The 16,838-nt window shown below is 38.3% G+C and overlaps 1 pseudogene; it reads right to left on the bottom strand.

The window, feature by feature from the left end:
* Positions 1 to 7,013, bottom strand: part of LOC149230739 (tubulin alpha-1 chain-like) — an 84,692-nt pseudogene extending 77,679 nt beyond the window's left edge.
* Positions 7,014 to 16,838: the final 9,825 nt, after the last annotated feature.

Genomic DNA, 16,838 nt, shown 5'->3' with positions numbered 1-16,838 from the left:
ATCGGCTATGAATGGCATCCTGTCCGTTATATTGATGCTCTCAACTACCCATTTTACCATGTCATTATATGGAACAATATTTGGTCAGGCCGCTATTCTATGAAGAAAAGAGTCGGCTAAATCACCAAGTGTGTTCTCAGACTCTGCAGGTCCATCCGCTGTTGCATGTCCTTCAATTACGTTAGGCTTTTCCTTTTCCCACATATCATATATGCCTTCCCATGAAATTTTCCCACAGTCTTGGCATGTCGTATCTGAGATCAACACAACTTTTTCCGGTCCTTCTGCTACTGCAGGGGAAGCTTTCATCTTTCGGGCTTTCTTTGACATTTTAGCTGGCTACATACTTCCATATTCAAATTGCGAAAATGAAACAGAAGATAGTAATAGGCTGAAACTTTCGGAGCAACTAAATGCTTTGTAAAGATAGTATTGAAAGAAGTACAGATGAAAATAGGAACAGGCGCATTTGATGCGAAAGATTTCGTATTATAACTTGATATTAATGCGAAGGACGAAATCTTCAAAGGACCGTGGTCATAACTATTTTTTAATGCTTTGTCATAACCTAGCGACATGAATCTTTAATGCTCGATAAATAGATCGTAACGCAGGTTTGTAAAGGTTTTATGAGAATGTGTGCCATAAACTTTCTAGTTTTACGATGAGCGATTTTGATATATTATTTTAATATGTAAAGAGCGATCGCATATCGCAAGTTGGAAGTTATAAGCATCATGTTCTCATAGTCTTTCAAATCTCCGCGATTGCGATAAGTGATGACTTGACATATGGAGTTGGATAATTCTTCATTTAACTCGCCTGAGTCACATTTTCTCTTTATTATTATTGAACCACTTTATTATATTTTAACATCGCATCGTGCATCCTTGAGGTAAGTATCACTTTCTTCGGCTGGGATTGTGATATGCGATCGCTGTATATCACATCACAAGTTTTCTGGGCTAACTTCTTTTAGTTTTCGACGATATGCGAAATGAAAGAACAATATCGTGTCGTGTTTCAACAGAATGTTAAAACATGTCATTTAGAATCGCGATATGCGAAATGCGAGAATTGATATCACATCGCAAAGTTTGTTAATGGATTATTATAAGAATCTTCTATATTTAAGATTTTTTGCAGTAACTTCACATCGCAACATGAATATTTGGATTGAATGTTCCTTAGCTTAAAGTGAATGCGATTTGTGATATTTTCTTCTTTAGAGGGTTTTTTGAAGCACTTTTTTATTTAAAAAGAAAAAAAAGAAATTCATTTCTATGTAAAGTTTTATTGCTTTTTGACAAACTAAAGGGACCCTATTTCTTATTTAGCATCTTAGCATAAAATGAAGAAAAGTTTGAAATGGGGTGGTTGTTGTATAGCACAACAGGACCCTATACAATACATTGTCATAGCTGTGCGAAAGTACCTGGACCACGGGTTGAGGCTGCACGAAGGTCAATCGTACACCTTCGTGGAGGTATTGAAGGACAAAATAAAGGGTAGACTGACAGAGCCCTAAGGCTTTGTGGGGCCTGACCTAGGTTCAACGTTAGTTAGCCAAACAAATCCCTACACTACTGGCCCTTTTGGGATCAGCCCAAGGAGCGCGGACTGAAGTCTCACCCGAAGCAATATGGGGGGATGTTGGAACTGGAGCTGAACCTATAGATTGCAGATTTACAGTTGAAGGCCCAACCTTCAACTCCACTGGAAGTAAAGGAGTAGTGCACAATGACTATCACAGAGGCGATAACAGTGGTAGATAGTGCAGTAGCAGACTGCACACAGCTTTTTAAACAATCGTTCGAGGTCCTAACGAGCTTGCAAGAGGATCCTAATGTACAATGGCTTGAGACAGAGGCATGAGAAATACAACAATGCTATGACGAAGTAAAAGGTACAACACACACCGTCACTCTCACACAGAGATTGGCGAAGATGTAGGAGGCCAACACATTAAAAGAACAGTAGATGCAGCACACCACAACGAGGCAATGTTGAAGGCATGCTTGAAGCCCTGGTTGGATGAGGCTTATTCAGTCATACCCTCTATTGAAGGAAAGATTGCTAATCTACAAGTGACTCAACAAAAGCTTCAGGCTGACAATTCAGGACCGGCGACATAGCAGTTGGTTGAAGAAGTGAAGCAAGTGGCCGCACAGTGCATTGCCGAGGTTGCCAGCATACAGGTTGAGTTGGGAGGTCTTCACGCTAAGATCTCCGCGCCTACGGAGTGACTCGAGGATGAGTCACCATGTTTTTTTTGGGGGCCTGTTGGGAACAAGTTCCCCCAAGAGCAATTTTGGGATAATTTTGTAATAAAGTTGTAAAGTCTCCGCATTTTGTGGTCACGGAGCGCGAAGGTGTCAAGAGTCATAAAAGGTTGTCCACCTTTATTTTGTGAAGTGTCAAGTCAGCTGTAAAGATCCACCCATGGTCCGCGAACCATGGGATTGTATAAAAAGGAGCTAAGTAAGTAAGCTCTAAGTAGCAAAGATTGAAGCATTGGAGTTTTGGTAGATAAGTCTAAGTGTTTCGGGTCTTGGCATAGGTAGAGGCTCTGCAGTTGAGTGTGTAGAGGCCTAAGGTGGAAGTCCACAGCTGAGTGCGCAGACCCTTGCAGTTGTGTGCCCAAGGTGGACATAGTCTGTATTAAACTGGAAGATATCAATAAAGAGAAGTATTCTGAAAATTATTTGTATTAAGTTATTGTTAATGCATCTGATTATATTGCGTTTTGGGTTTAATTTACAATGTTCATGTGATGCGTGAATATATGTGATTGTATTGGTTAATTGAATGCAATTAAGGATATCAGTTTATGCGGCACTAACTATGATTAATTAATAAGATAAGTAAAACACTTGAGATAACTTGGGACCCTATACAATACAGTGTCATAGGTGTGCGAAAGTACCTAGACCATAGGTTGAGGCTGCACGAAGGTCAATCGTACACCATCGCGGAGGTACTGAAGGATGGAATAAATGGTAGACTAACAGAACCCTAAGACTTAGCGACCTACGCGAAAGTAGGGCCAGAGGGTATAAACTAACATCATGACCATCTTAGGGTGCAGAAACTTGGTTCCAGCATCCCCCCATACTGCTTATGGTGAGACTTCGGTCTGTGCTCTATGGGCTGATGTCAAAAGGGCCAATAGTGTAGGGATTTGTTTGGCTAACTAATCCTGAACCTCAGTCAGGCCCCACAAAGCCAACACATTCAAATCCAGTTTCAAATATAGGATATTAGGCTTGAACACTGACTTTGTTCATGTTTATGTTTCACACAAGATTAACACATTAATTCAGAATTTGAAATTCAAGAACATATTGACTTCTAAAATCAAACTTTTCGTTAAAGTGACTAGATAGGAAACCAATACTTTCATCCAAAGAAAGAACTCAAGCCTCGATTATCATCTGCCACATCTTTCTTTGAATCTTTTCCACTTTTCTATGCATCACTCATACCTCTACAAAATCCCCAATCTGAAATCAAAATAAAAGTCACACAACACTTCACATGGAGCCAAGTATGATTTTAAAAATATAAAGCAACATAATTCTAACATCACTTGAGTCCAAGCATCATAATGGAAACTATAGTGCAAAGGAATTCCATTCAAATCCAGTTGCCAATTTCAAATACATATTAGGCTTAAACACTAACTTTGTTCATGTTTCTGTTGTACAAAATATTAACACGTTCATTTAGAATTTGAAATTGAAGAACATATTGACTTTTGAAATCAAACTTTTCGTTAAATTAACTAGAGGGGAACCCAAAACTTGCATCCAAATCAAGATCTCAAGCATCAATTATCATCTGTCACATATTTCTCTCAATCTTTTCCACTTTCCCATGCAAGACTCATTCCTCTACCAAATCCCCAATCTGAAATCAAAATAAAAGTGACACAACACTTCACACGGAGCCAAGTATGATTTAAAAAATATAAAGCAACATAGTCCTAACATCACTTGATTCCAAGCATCATAATGGAAACTATAATGCAAAGGAATTTCATTCAAAGCCAATTTCAAATACATGATATTAGGCCTGAATACTTAAAGATTTTTCAGTTAGGACACTTTTGAAAAGCCTATTGATATAACCCAACCTCTAATCTTGAATATACCTCTTTGAATGACACAATATCTTGCCCTACCACCTCCAAATTCTACAAAAAAAAAGGAATAAAAACAATACCAATTACATCTACCATTAGTGAGTGCCAGTGATTGTATTAAAAGACATTTTTGGGATTTTCACTTACCTCCATGAGAAAAAGTATTTTTCTAATTGAATTCATCATCTCGCAATGGATCTTGATAACTACAGTTCAAATAACTCATATAATATCAGTGATTTCCTTTCAACCCTCCACACATTATTGATAGCATATATTAGAAAACTTTTATCGAGATCTAGAATGGAAACATAATTCCATCTAGCAATATTAACTTGAACAGATACGCCCAATGGAATTTTCATCCAGTGGCCTTGGTGAAAGAGGCATAACAACCATAGAGACATGTCGAGTATTTTCCAATGTGAAAATGATTAAAAACTCAATTGGAGCATTGAGAAAATTATTTCCCTTGTTATTGCATCATATTGTTTCTCTTCTAGTTGTCTTATGACCAAATACTCATTTTAACCACCTTTCATTTTTATAGACTAAATTTCAGTGTGTGTATATATAATTAATCAGGTTAAATCACAACGTGTATTTCACATTCACACACAATTGGTGTGATGGATGAACTTATCTTAAACTTAGCTTGCTTAGACAAGAAATTTCACATTCAAAACATAGACATGGAACTACAAAATCTAGCAACAAATGAACTCTGAATTCTCATTTTACTGGAAAAAGTAAATATTAATTATTAATTATCATAGGATCCTTTACAAAATATATGCTCCTTAAACTCTCATAGGAAAATTAGGGCTATGACTGCTCTCTTAATGCTCATATCCCAATTCGTAGATACAATTACTCTAGATGAGAACTCTGATCAAATTTACGAAAATAGATCTTTTGTATACTGAAAATACTTAGGATTATGAATGACATGCCATTAGGATTGGATTGAGTTTCAATATATATTAAATACCTCTGCTACATTGGTCAAGTTGGAAATCATACAGACAACCCTCTAGACCTTTGCAAGGTCCCCACAAGGAACCACAATGGGAGGCTTATAGTTGATACCACACTTGAAGCCAATCGGACACCAATTCATGAACTAAATGGTCCTATTCGTCTCTATGGTATCCACTATCATGTTCAATCCTTGGGCACAATGACCCCACGGTACATGAGAAAACAATTCATGTACTTTTCATGGTGTGGACCACATTTAGCCATCATGGACGGTGGCTCAAAGGAAATGTTGGTAATCTCACCCACTCATAGCTACTCATGGTATGCCTTCTCAACAAAAATCACTAGGGCATATGAGGAAAACATGACATGAATATGAGGATACGACACCAAGTTTGTATGGAATTCAGTGACATCAATGTTCAGAGCACCATCAAAATGCAGGGAGGAAGTCATGGAAGATATGACATACAATATCATAAGGTAACCATCAAAACCCAAATAACAGAAGCCATTAGATGGAATGAAAGTAAACCCAAACTTACTTGAGATACAAGTCTATTAAGGTTAGTGTATATATGATGCTTGATGTCTAGGGAATGACGACAACTATCATAGATGTCCTCATTATCCAACAAAAAAACCACATTAGTATGCTCTAGCAATGAGTGTGTTGACAACACGTTATTGTAGGGCTCATCTACGGATATGGAAACTAGTGGAGATGGATACACAATGAAACCCAACTTGGAATTTTTTCCATAATCAATAGAAAGCCTCTCGAACAGAAGGGGCCCTAGACCAAATCAATGTTCAGAGCACCATCAAAACATAGGGAGGCAGTTAGGGAAGATATGACCTATAATATCATAAGGTAACCATCAAAACTCAAATAACATAAGCCATTAGACATAACTTCAAATGAAACTAAACCCCAACTTACCTGAGATACAAGTCTATTAAGATTAGTGTATGTAGGACGCTTGACGTCTAGGGAACGACGACAAATGTCATAGATGGCCTCATTATCCAACAACACGACCACATGATAGAAATGAGTGTGTTGACACAATGTTGGTGTAGGGTTCAACTACAGATATGGAAACCTGTGGAGATGGATACAGTGAAACCCAACTTCGATTTTTTTCCATAATAAAAAAAAATGCTCCCCAATAGAAGGGACCCCAAACTAGATCCGGTACAGCCTCCCACTACATGGAAGATTAGGAAATATTGCAGGACTGTACAATTGTCCACCAACTTCCGGATTCGATCCAAGCACAGATTCACAATTTCCTTACCAACTGTTAACAAAAAAAAATGTCTTAATGTATTTTCAATTCAAGTGAACAAGATGAAATGATAATGTTGAATAAGGAGGGAATCAACTTACTGGTATAATGGCCATAAGCAAAGTTATTGGCAACATCTTATTTTCCACTGGTCAGCTTCTCTGGGTGAAAAAGTTGTTGATATAAGCTCTATAACTGACTAATACCGTTCTAAATCCGAGGAATCAATTCGATGGCAGGTGTTGTTTCTATCGTCTAACACCCAAAACAACAACGCACAACAACACAGGTGGCATGGGAGGGAATTTATTCTCAAAGGAATGCCTTACGGCGTAATTATAAATTTATTAAAGCTTAAATAATATTTTTGAGTTATTAATATTATTAATAAAATTATTAAAATTTAATATTACTTATTAAACATTAATATTTACCTAAATATTAAAAGTATTATCAACAAAAAAAAATAAAAAAATCTCGGGCATAAGAGAAGTGTTGACAAACAAAATATGAGATTTAGTATGGTTGATATCCATATCTGAGATAGTCATGAAATCCTCTAATACTTTGTGAATAACTCGAGCTTTTTGAACCATTGGGGCTCCATACACACAATGTCATCCACAAACTATTCGTGAGAAATGGGAAGGTCTTATCTAAATAGCTTGATGTCCTTCAACTTATACTTTGAAACTACTACCTTCAGAGCTTGACCTAATCCTTCAATTGCAAGAATGAAAAGGAAGGGTGATAGGGAATCTGCTTGATGGATTCCTCTTGAAGGAGAGAATGTTTAATGAGAGGCCCATTTAAGAGCATTGAAGAAGGTTGAAGAGATTAACTCCTTAATCCATTTATTTCAATCAATGGCAAAGCCAAATGCAGAGAGAATTGTGCTTTTAAGGAATGGATTATTTATATGCTAATACTATTTTATTTAAAGTGACCATTGCAACTCTCTCTCTCTCTCTTTCTCTCTCTTTCTCGCTATATATATATATATATATATATATATATATATATATATATATTAAAGAATCTAGAATTGTACAACTGACATAAAAAATGAAGATTCCTTTTTGTTTTTTCAATTAATTTATCCCTCTTTAAAGTTCATATAAAATTGTGTCACTTATCATCTACACTGAAATAATTTATTTATGCTTCAAAGTGTGAGTGAAATATTTTTACTACATCTTTTGAGAGTGACATTATTGATGTTTTATAATGCTTTTGATTGAAGCTAATTGTATAATCATTTTCCTCGTATAATTGACATTGTCTTTTTATTTATAGAATATTTTATTTTTATTTTTAAAAGACAGATTCCCACTCAAGGTTGACCATAAAAGAAACTACACATATATTGGGCTCTAGAATGCACCTTTGGGCACAAGAACAAGTGAATTGAGTGACCTCAATGTGAAGGAATTAGACATCTACTTCATAATGGGTTGTAATAGCAACAATAACTATCACAATGAAAATGATATAGTTTTAACTAGCACTTGCATCAAGAAACGTCGTAAGTTGCAACTAAATTTTATATGTCTTTTAAACACACTAACTATAATAAGTAAGCATGATTCATTATGTCCCCTGCTACAATGAAAAATGAGGTGTTATGTAGCCCATCCTTGATGCCAATTGGCCTTTGAAACCAAGATCATGGAGCAAAGAAATATAGACCCACTTTCACTTTTTTGCTTTCGATGCCCCTTGTAAGGCCTCCGGGTGATTGTGCGATGGGCACCGGGCACGGGCACACGATGGGTGCACGACAACCGATTGTGCGACGGATTTGCGACGAGCGGCGGTGGATGTGAAACACAATGCGACGAAAACATGCGACGTTATGGAGCGTGTGGAAAAATGACTAAGTGTCATTCCACACTTGTACGCATGTGTTATAAGGATATGCGAAGGTTTATAAGAATTAAACATGGAGCATAAACATATACCAAGCCGACATCTTAAAAGATATGATGTGGGGGCTTCATGATGTTATTTAACATGTCGGCCCATGGTTATGTAACATGATGGCAAGCGTATAAATGAGGAAGGCTGCACCTCATTTGAAACATCAATCTTCGCACTTCTAAATCAGCGAAAGGGGTAAAAAGGTTGCGCAGGGGTAAAAGGGGAATACACATGTCTTATGTGTAGTTCCTCCCTTGTGTGGAGATGGAATTTTGACACGGGTTGAGAGGTGGAGATTGGACAGGCAATTGTGTGCAGGATTTGGCAAGGTGAATTAGGAGGCTCGGGTGAGTGTTTCACTTTGTGCAAAGGTGCACATAATTTGTAAGAAGGCTAGTTTATGCCTTGTTGTAAAATTATTCTAAGTGTTGGCTTGAAGATTGTCAAGCATCACTTGTATTTGTACTATTGAAGAAAAGCTGTTATAATACATTGTTGGGCAGACTTTCTGGGAGTTGCCCCTCCCTTTGTACTTGATTATTGTTGATGTTCTCAGTTTATTGTTCATGGTTAATAATTGAGAATGGTCTTCACTAAAGTATAAAGGATAAAGCTTTATTCAGTTGTAAGACATAAGTTAAGTATGTTCATGTTGAAATAGGCGTAGTCCACGGGTGTTAGTATTGTTAAAAAGAAAGCGCTCGGTAGTGCCGCACCTCGCTACAAGCGGTTGGAAGATCACCGCAGGTGTAGGGGCATGACAGTTGGTATCGGAGCTTGGTTGGAGCTGGTGAGCAAAGGTTGCTCGTGACAGTGACAAGGGTACTTGTAGGTGAAGGAGACCGTTTCACACGAAGTGAGACAAGGGCTGGTTCAGGTTGCAGGTGAAGATGTCTATCTTGCAGGAATTTGGTTATACATCCTTCGAAGAATTCGAAGGGAGTCTACATGAAGAGTCAGAAGGAGTAAAACAAGGATTTGTAGAATGGGGCAAAAGGTTGTTTGAAACAAAAGATGCTCTTCGTGCCTTGGTTAAGGAAGGGATTTCTGATGAGAATAGAGACGAAGCTCTTCGACTTGCAAAGGAAGTAGACTTGATTGAAGCAGAACTCAAGGAGATCAAGATAAGACAGAAATTGAACCAAAAGAAGTGGGATTGCCTAGCTCTTGAGAGGCATCTCCTAGCCTTGAAGAAGAAGGCTGAAGCTGAGAAAGAGCTTCTTCAACCCGGTTGGGCAATGGAGCAAGGTGAAGTTGCAGATTGTGCCAACAAGGAAGAGGAAGCCATGATAGAGGAAGATGTTGCAGGCATGACTACGATGGAGGATGAACTTGAAGATGATCAAGTTGAACCAGGATCGTGCAGTTTGTCAACATGTATGAATGAGGTCACTCACATGGAGGAGCCTCATGATGATAAAGTAAGTGATGATACTTGTGTTTCATTTGGGAATTTGGGAGATGGACCATGTGCAGGGAAGGGCAAAGCCAGTTTTCCAAGGCAAGAGGACATCTTACCATGGATGACTATGATGGAACCTTGTATGGAAGAGCAAGGATTGTCAGTTGTTGGAAAGCTTGTTGGGGTTACTTGTGACCTTGTGATGAAAGGTGCAAGGACCCGGAACAAGGATGGAACTTGATGATCGTTGTGGATGATTGGGTCATGCTTTAGCCACATGGAGAATTGGCTAAGTGCCCGGCATGACTCATGGACAGATTAGAGGGCACACTCTTGGGGTTGATGATGCTTGGGTGGACTTCTCATGGCCGAGACCAAGAGGTAGTCTTGGTGGACACTTTGGTGGAGGAGCTATGATGAAGGGACTCATGACATGATGATGAGATGGTTGGGTGACCGAGTTCACTAAACCGAAAGTTGAAGACTTGGATGGGATGGCCATATGTTGTGATGTGTGTACTTGGTTGGACTACATGGCCAACTTAGTCATGGACATCAGGTTGGAGACTTGAAGATATGGAGCATGGCAAACCTATGCAAGGACACTGTGTGGAAGCACTTGTAGAGATGTCAAGGGACATCCAAAGAGGAGTGCTAGGGCAGGAATGTTATGCAGGAGGACTTGCTAGTGTGACATGGGGACTTGAGGATGGCACATTGCAGATGATGAAGAGGACTTCATGGACCTGAATGGGGCACATCGAGAGTTGATTACTTGGATGGAGTTGTGAGCAGCTATGGAGCATTCCTACTACATGGGGAGCTGAGGCATATTGTATGCTTGTTGAGGTGTTGGTTGGAGATGGCTCATGGAGCTCATGATGACATGAGATTGTTGTGACTTTTAGGGACTTCATGTACAGTGGACTTAGAAGATCTGATGCATTGAGGAGCTGAGGTCAGGTGACTTTGATGCAGTATGGGATGCATACTTTCAAAGTGCATGTATGGGCATGGCTTGGAAGAGTGACTTGATGTAGAGGATCGATAAGAGGCACTTTGAGGTGATGAAGTTACAATGATGATGATGATGCAGGGATGGCTTGGCATCAAGCATCGTGACATGTTGCAGATGAGATGGATGGAGTTTCCATGGACCTGAGCATGGATTATGGAGATACATACTTTGGTATGGTGAGCTTGGTGGCAGTGGTCACTAGGCCGAGACATAGTGGAGAAAGAGTCTCTACATATGTTGCAAGGATGTTTGCCTTGTGTAGAAAGGTCGACATCCTGGATGAATGATGATCTTGGTGGAGAGCTACCGAGATGGTATGTTGTCGAGGACGACAACGATTTCAGGTGGAGGAGAATGTAAGGCCTCCGGGTGATTGTGCGACGGGCACCGGGCATGGGCGCACGACGGGCGCACGATGGGCGCGCGACAACCGATTGTGCGACGGGTTTGCGACGAGCGGCGGTGGATGTGCAACACAATGCGACGAAAACATGCGACATTATGGAGCATGTGGAAAAATGACTAAGTGTCATTCCACACTTGTACGCATGTGTTATAACGATATGTGAAGGTTTATAAGAATTAAACATGGAGCATAAACATATACCAAGCCGACATCTTAAAAGATATGACGTGAGAGCTTCATGATGTTATTTAACATGTCGGCCCATGGTTATGTAACATGATGGCAAGCGTATAAATGAGGAAGGCTGCACCTCATTTGAAACATCAATCTTCACACTTCTAAATCAGCGAAAGGGGTAAAAAGGCTGCGCAGGGGTAAAAGGGGAATACACATGTCTTATGTGTAGTTCCTCCCTTGTGTGGAGATGGAATTTTGACTCGGGTTGAGAGGTGGAGATTGGACAGGCAATTGTGTGCAGGATTTGGCAAGGTGAATTAGGAGGCTCGGGTGAGCGTTTCACTTTGTGTAAAGGTGCACATAATTTGTAAGAAGGCTGGTTTATGCCTTGTTGTAAAATTATTCTAAGTGTTGGCTTCAAGATTGTCAAGCATCACTTGTATTTGTACTATTGAAGAAAAGCTGTTATAATACATTGTTGGGCAGACTTTCTGGGAGTTGCCCCTCCCTTTGTACTTGATTATTGTTGATGTTCTTGGTTTATTGTTCATGGTTAATAATTGAGAATGGTCTTCACTAAAGTATAAAGGATAAAGCTTTATTCAGTTGTAAGACATAAGTTAAGTATGTTCATGTTGAAATAGGCGTAGTCTACGGGTGTTAGTATTGTTAAAAAGAAAGCGCTCGGTGGTGCCGCACCTCGCTACAAGCTGTTGGAAGATCACCGCAGGTGTAGGGGCGTGACACCCCTCCTTGCATGCTACATGAATGCTCCTCTTTTGTTTTGAAGATCTTGAGAAGCCTAGTGCGGAATTTAGAATTAACTGTCTGTAAGAAATCATAGCCTAGGTATTTCCAATGACACTTGCATAGGTGAAAAATGATAGTTCTGCACGAATCAATCGAGTACCTTTTAGGTTTTATTTCCAGAAAAAACAGATCTTATTTCTTTGGACAGTGCTCCTAATATAAAAATATAAGTACTGTGAGGGGATTATTTTATTCAATAAGACGAAAGAATTTTTCGTGCCCATGTTTTCAGAGTAATGTTGATCTATAGTATTTATATCATTATACTTATCCATTTAACAAATCTAGATATATATAATTCACATATCCCTTCGTGCAATGTGACATCTAAATAAAAACCATTATAAATATCATATATAAAAATGTATTTCCATTCATTTATTCATCACCTGGAAAAAAAAACATAATGGAAAATAAAGTAAAAAGTCTTGATTGCGGTATTAATTCTCGTTCAATTGATTTAAAAATGTTAAAAGTATGCAATCCTCCTCTTAAGTGAAAACTTGTTTGCGAAGCAAGCTTGTTTGTGTGTCATATATTTCTTGATAAGAATAGTCCATATTCAAAAACTAAATTACAAATTCAACCATGTGAAGGGTTTGGTGATGAAGATTTTATTGTCGATCTCCACTTCGATAAAAATGTTAAAGGTATTAATCCTCCTTTTAAGTGAAAATGTTAAAGGCATGTAATCCTCCTCTTAAGTGAAAACTTATTTGTGAAGCAAGCCTGTTTGTGTGTCATATATTTCTTGATAAAGTTAGCCAATATTCACAAAATAAATTACAAATCCAACCATGTGAAAAGTTTGTTGCTGAAGATTTTGTTGTCGACTTCCACTTCCATAAAAACATTAGAATGATTATATTAAAGGCATTGACTTTGATCTAATAAATTGTCACTACAATATTTTTAGTTTCTATCATAACTAATGATTGTGCAGAAATAATTTGAATTTTTTGGATACATTAGCATCTCGTTTCAATCGTCCTCTGATTTTCATCATATTACTTATAAAGAAATCAACACATTTGGAAAAATGCTATTGGATGGAACAGGCATTGTTGATACCTCTCAGAGAGAACCAAATTGACAATAATTCTCAAATAACTTTTGTTTCATATAAATTCATGAACAATGTGAACATATTAATCTTGAAGCACCGATTAATATGGGCAACTAGTTCCACTGCTATGGTAAGTCTCTTCCTTTGCTCTATAGAAATCCCTGTCACTCCAAGAAGCCCTACAATAGCATCTCTTAGAGGAGTGAGCTCTACAAGCTCCATGACTTCTGCCACAAACATCCGCACTTATTGTAGAAACAAAATTCTGTGAGTAAAAGCTGCTTGCATAGTCTCATTAATAAGATTTTCACTCCGAAGAACTGCATGCGAATGGGAGAAATTTAGACCAACCATTCTAGTTTTCTCGTCAACCTCGCAAGGAAGACGGAGCCATGCAGAATACATAAGTGATTCAAAGACTCTGACATTTGGAGAGTGGATATCATTTTTTTCACAGTACCATGAGATGCGAGCAAATGTTTCTTGCTTCTTGGGGAACCACTTACATTGGAAATGAGTTGTAACCTCTCTTGAGTCAAACCTTCACTTTTCATCCATATTACAAAATTAACATTAGTTCCAGAAGTTAGAGAGCATGGCTATGTCAAACCACACGTAGATTACAAATTCAATTGAATGATTTGTAGAGATGCACATACTGGTGGCATGTCAACATGATAGTTTATGTTCTCAAAAACCATTGACAATGGCTAAAATGAATGATAATTCCTGTCGGGAATTTCTGGTTATTCCAAACAAAATACAGTGGAAAAATCCTCTGTTTCCACTGTTGAGAATTTTCTGATAAATTCCGAAACAACAAAAATATGAACAGAGAGTAATACTCTGTTTTCTGATAATTCAAAAACACAAGAACAGAGCATAAAATAATACTCTACTTTGCCTCAGGATCAAAAACTGATCAAAATAATACTCTGTTTTTGACACAGAAAAATACTCTGTTTTTAACTCAGAAAAACAGAAAAATTCGTTCTCTGGAAACGGTGTTGCAGCAACACAGTTTTTTTTTAGTTGCTGTAACTTGTGTTGCAGCAACGCTGTTCGTGGTGTTGCAGCAACGTAAATTTTTGACGTCAAGTATTTTTTGAGTTACGGTGTAACAGCAACAGGAAAAATTAACTTGTATTCATAAATAGTAAACCAACTGATATAAGTTCGTCTTCCTCACACAAAGGGATTTCACAACTTCTATTATAAAACATCTTCCTCTTAACAGAGGGATTTACCAATCTATGCTAAAGAGCATCTTCCTCTCAACAGAGGGATTCACCAATCTATGCTGAAGAGCATCTTCCTCTTGACAGAGGGATTCACCAAACTATGCTGAAAAGCATCTTCCTCTTGACAGAGGGATTACAACAGGAACGCTTCAGTTCCACAAAACAACTATCTCAGAAAATTTCAGCACTGCTGTGCAATACAAGAAAAAACTCTCTTGTTCTACACTGTTGTGTGTTACAAAAGGACTTTCAATCTATTTCCTCTGTCTTCTACTTCTGTTTCTATTTCTATTTATAGTACGGGAAAGGGTCTTCACCGCTTTAACTTGCTGATGAAGTCTCTGCTGCTCATGATTAACAGATTTGATCTTTTGCTGTATTTCTTGAGTCGGTGGTGATGAAATCTATGACTGATAAATGCTACGTCAGCTCGAGGCTGGTTCTTTTCTCTTTCAGCCGTTCTGCTCATTAATATGGTTGTTGAGAAGTAATGATGTAGTGCTGTATCTTATCTTCATCCTTCGGGAACTCAAAAATAATTAAAGAGTGAAAAGATGGTAATGGCAGTGACATAAAAGATCGGGAGAAAATGTGGGGCGCCGGATCACGACAAATGAATAAAGTAGCTGCTGCTGTTCTGTTCACTGCAGTTGAAATTATAATTTCAACACTCCCCTTTAATTTCAACTGCTGGGTTATCAGTCATACCCAGAAGTTTCCTTAAAAACTCAAAACTTTTCTGATCCAATGGCTTTGTCAGAATATCTGCAACCTGTTCCTGAGTCCTGCAATGTTGTAAAATGATTTCTCCATTATTCACAAATTCTCTGATGTAGTGAAACTTTGTGTCTATGTGTTTTGTTCTCTTGTGGAATACAGAGTTCTTGGATAATGCAATAGCTGAGCTATTGTCACAAAAAATAACTGTTGCTGTTGCCTACTCCTGGCATAGACTTCTCAACATTCTCCTCATCCAAACCGCTTGACATGCTGCTGCTGTAGCTGCCACATACTCTGCTTCTGCTATAGACAATGCCACAATTGGCTATTTCTTGGAAGCCCATGAAATGGCTCCTGAACCTATGTGAAAAATGTAACCAGATGTGCTTTTCCGGTCATCTACACTTCCAGCCCAATCACTATCTGTGTATCCAACTAAATCTGAACATTCTGAAACAGTATAAAATATGCCATACCTTTTTGTACCTTTAACATACCTCAGAATTCTCTTTGCTGCCTGCCAATGTGTTTCTTTTGGCTTCTCCATGAATCTGGAAATTAAACTAACATCATACATTATGTCTGGCCTAGTTGCAGTCAAATACATGAGGCTGCCAACTATGCTCTTGTACACACTAGGGTCAAAATCTTTGCTGCTGTCTTCTTTGCTGAGTTTTAATCCCATCACTGTGGGAGTGATTGCTGCCTTGCTCAACACTTCATTTACATATTTTGCCTGTGAAATAAAAATTCCATTTTTATTTTGATCTACTTCTATTCCTAAGAAGTATCTCAGCAAACCCATGTCAGTCATCTCAAATTCTTCTGTCATGACTGATTTGAAATTTTCAATGAGGTAGTAATCATTACCTGTAAAAATCAGATCATCAACATATAACACAACAATTAAAATTTTACAGTCTTTTTCTTTGATGTAAACAGTGGGTTCTCCCTCACACTTCTCAAATCCGTTCTCCAGTAGATAGGAATCTATCCTACTGCACCATGCTCTTGGCGCTTGCTTCAACCCATAAAGAGCTTTCTTCAATCTGCAGACTTTGTGCTCTTGGCCTTTCTTCTCATAGCCTAGAGGTTGCTCGATGTAAACCTCTTCCATTAATACCCCATTCAAGAATGCTGACTTCACGTCCATTTGGTAAACTTTCCATTTGTTTTGTGCTGCTATGGACAGCACTGCTCTTACTGTTTCCATTCTTGCAACTGGTGCGAAAGTCTCCTCATAATCTCTCCCATATTGCTGCTTGTATCCCTTGACAACAAGTCTTGCCTTATGCCTTTCTATCTTGCCTTCAGCATTACTCTTGGTCTTGTAGACCCATTTAACTCCAATGACTTCTTTACCTTTTGGTAGATCAACTAAATCCCATGTCTTATTTCTTTCTATGGCATTCATCTCCTCATCCATAGCTTCTATCCATTTCTTATCTTTAATTGCATCTTCGAAATGAACAGGGTCATCAACATGACAATACAAAGAAAACAGGGAATTCATTCCTTCATCATAAATATCACTTAAATTTCTGAATTTCTTACCTCTTTCATTTGGTGTGCAAGTGCTTGTAGATGCACTTGAATTTCCTCCTTGTGGTGTGCTTGGAGAAGCACTCTCATTTCTCCTTAAGGGTGTCTCTTGCTGTTCT

Source organism: Pinus tabuliformis, chromosome J (assembly GCF_031772625.1).
Source record: "Pinus tabuliformis cultivar Carrire ecotype Pingquan chromosome J, CPIR1, whole genome shotgun sequence".
Lineage (NCBI taxonomy): Eukaryota > Viridiplantae > Streptophyta > Pinopsida > Pinales > Pinaceae > Pinus > Pinus tabuliformis.
Note: the sequence above shows the minus strand (reverse complement) of the source record. Positions and strands in the feature narration are given on the sequence as shown.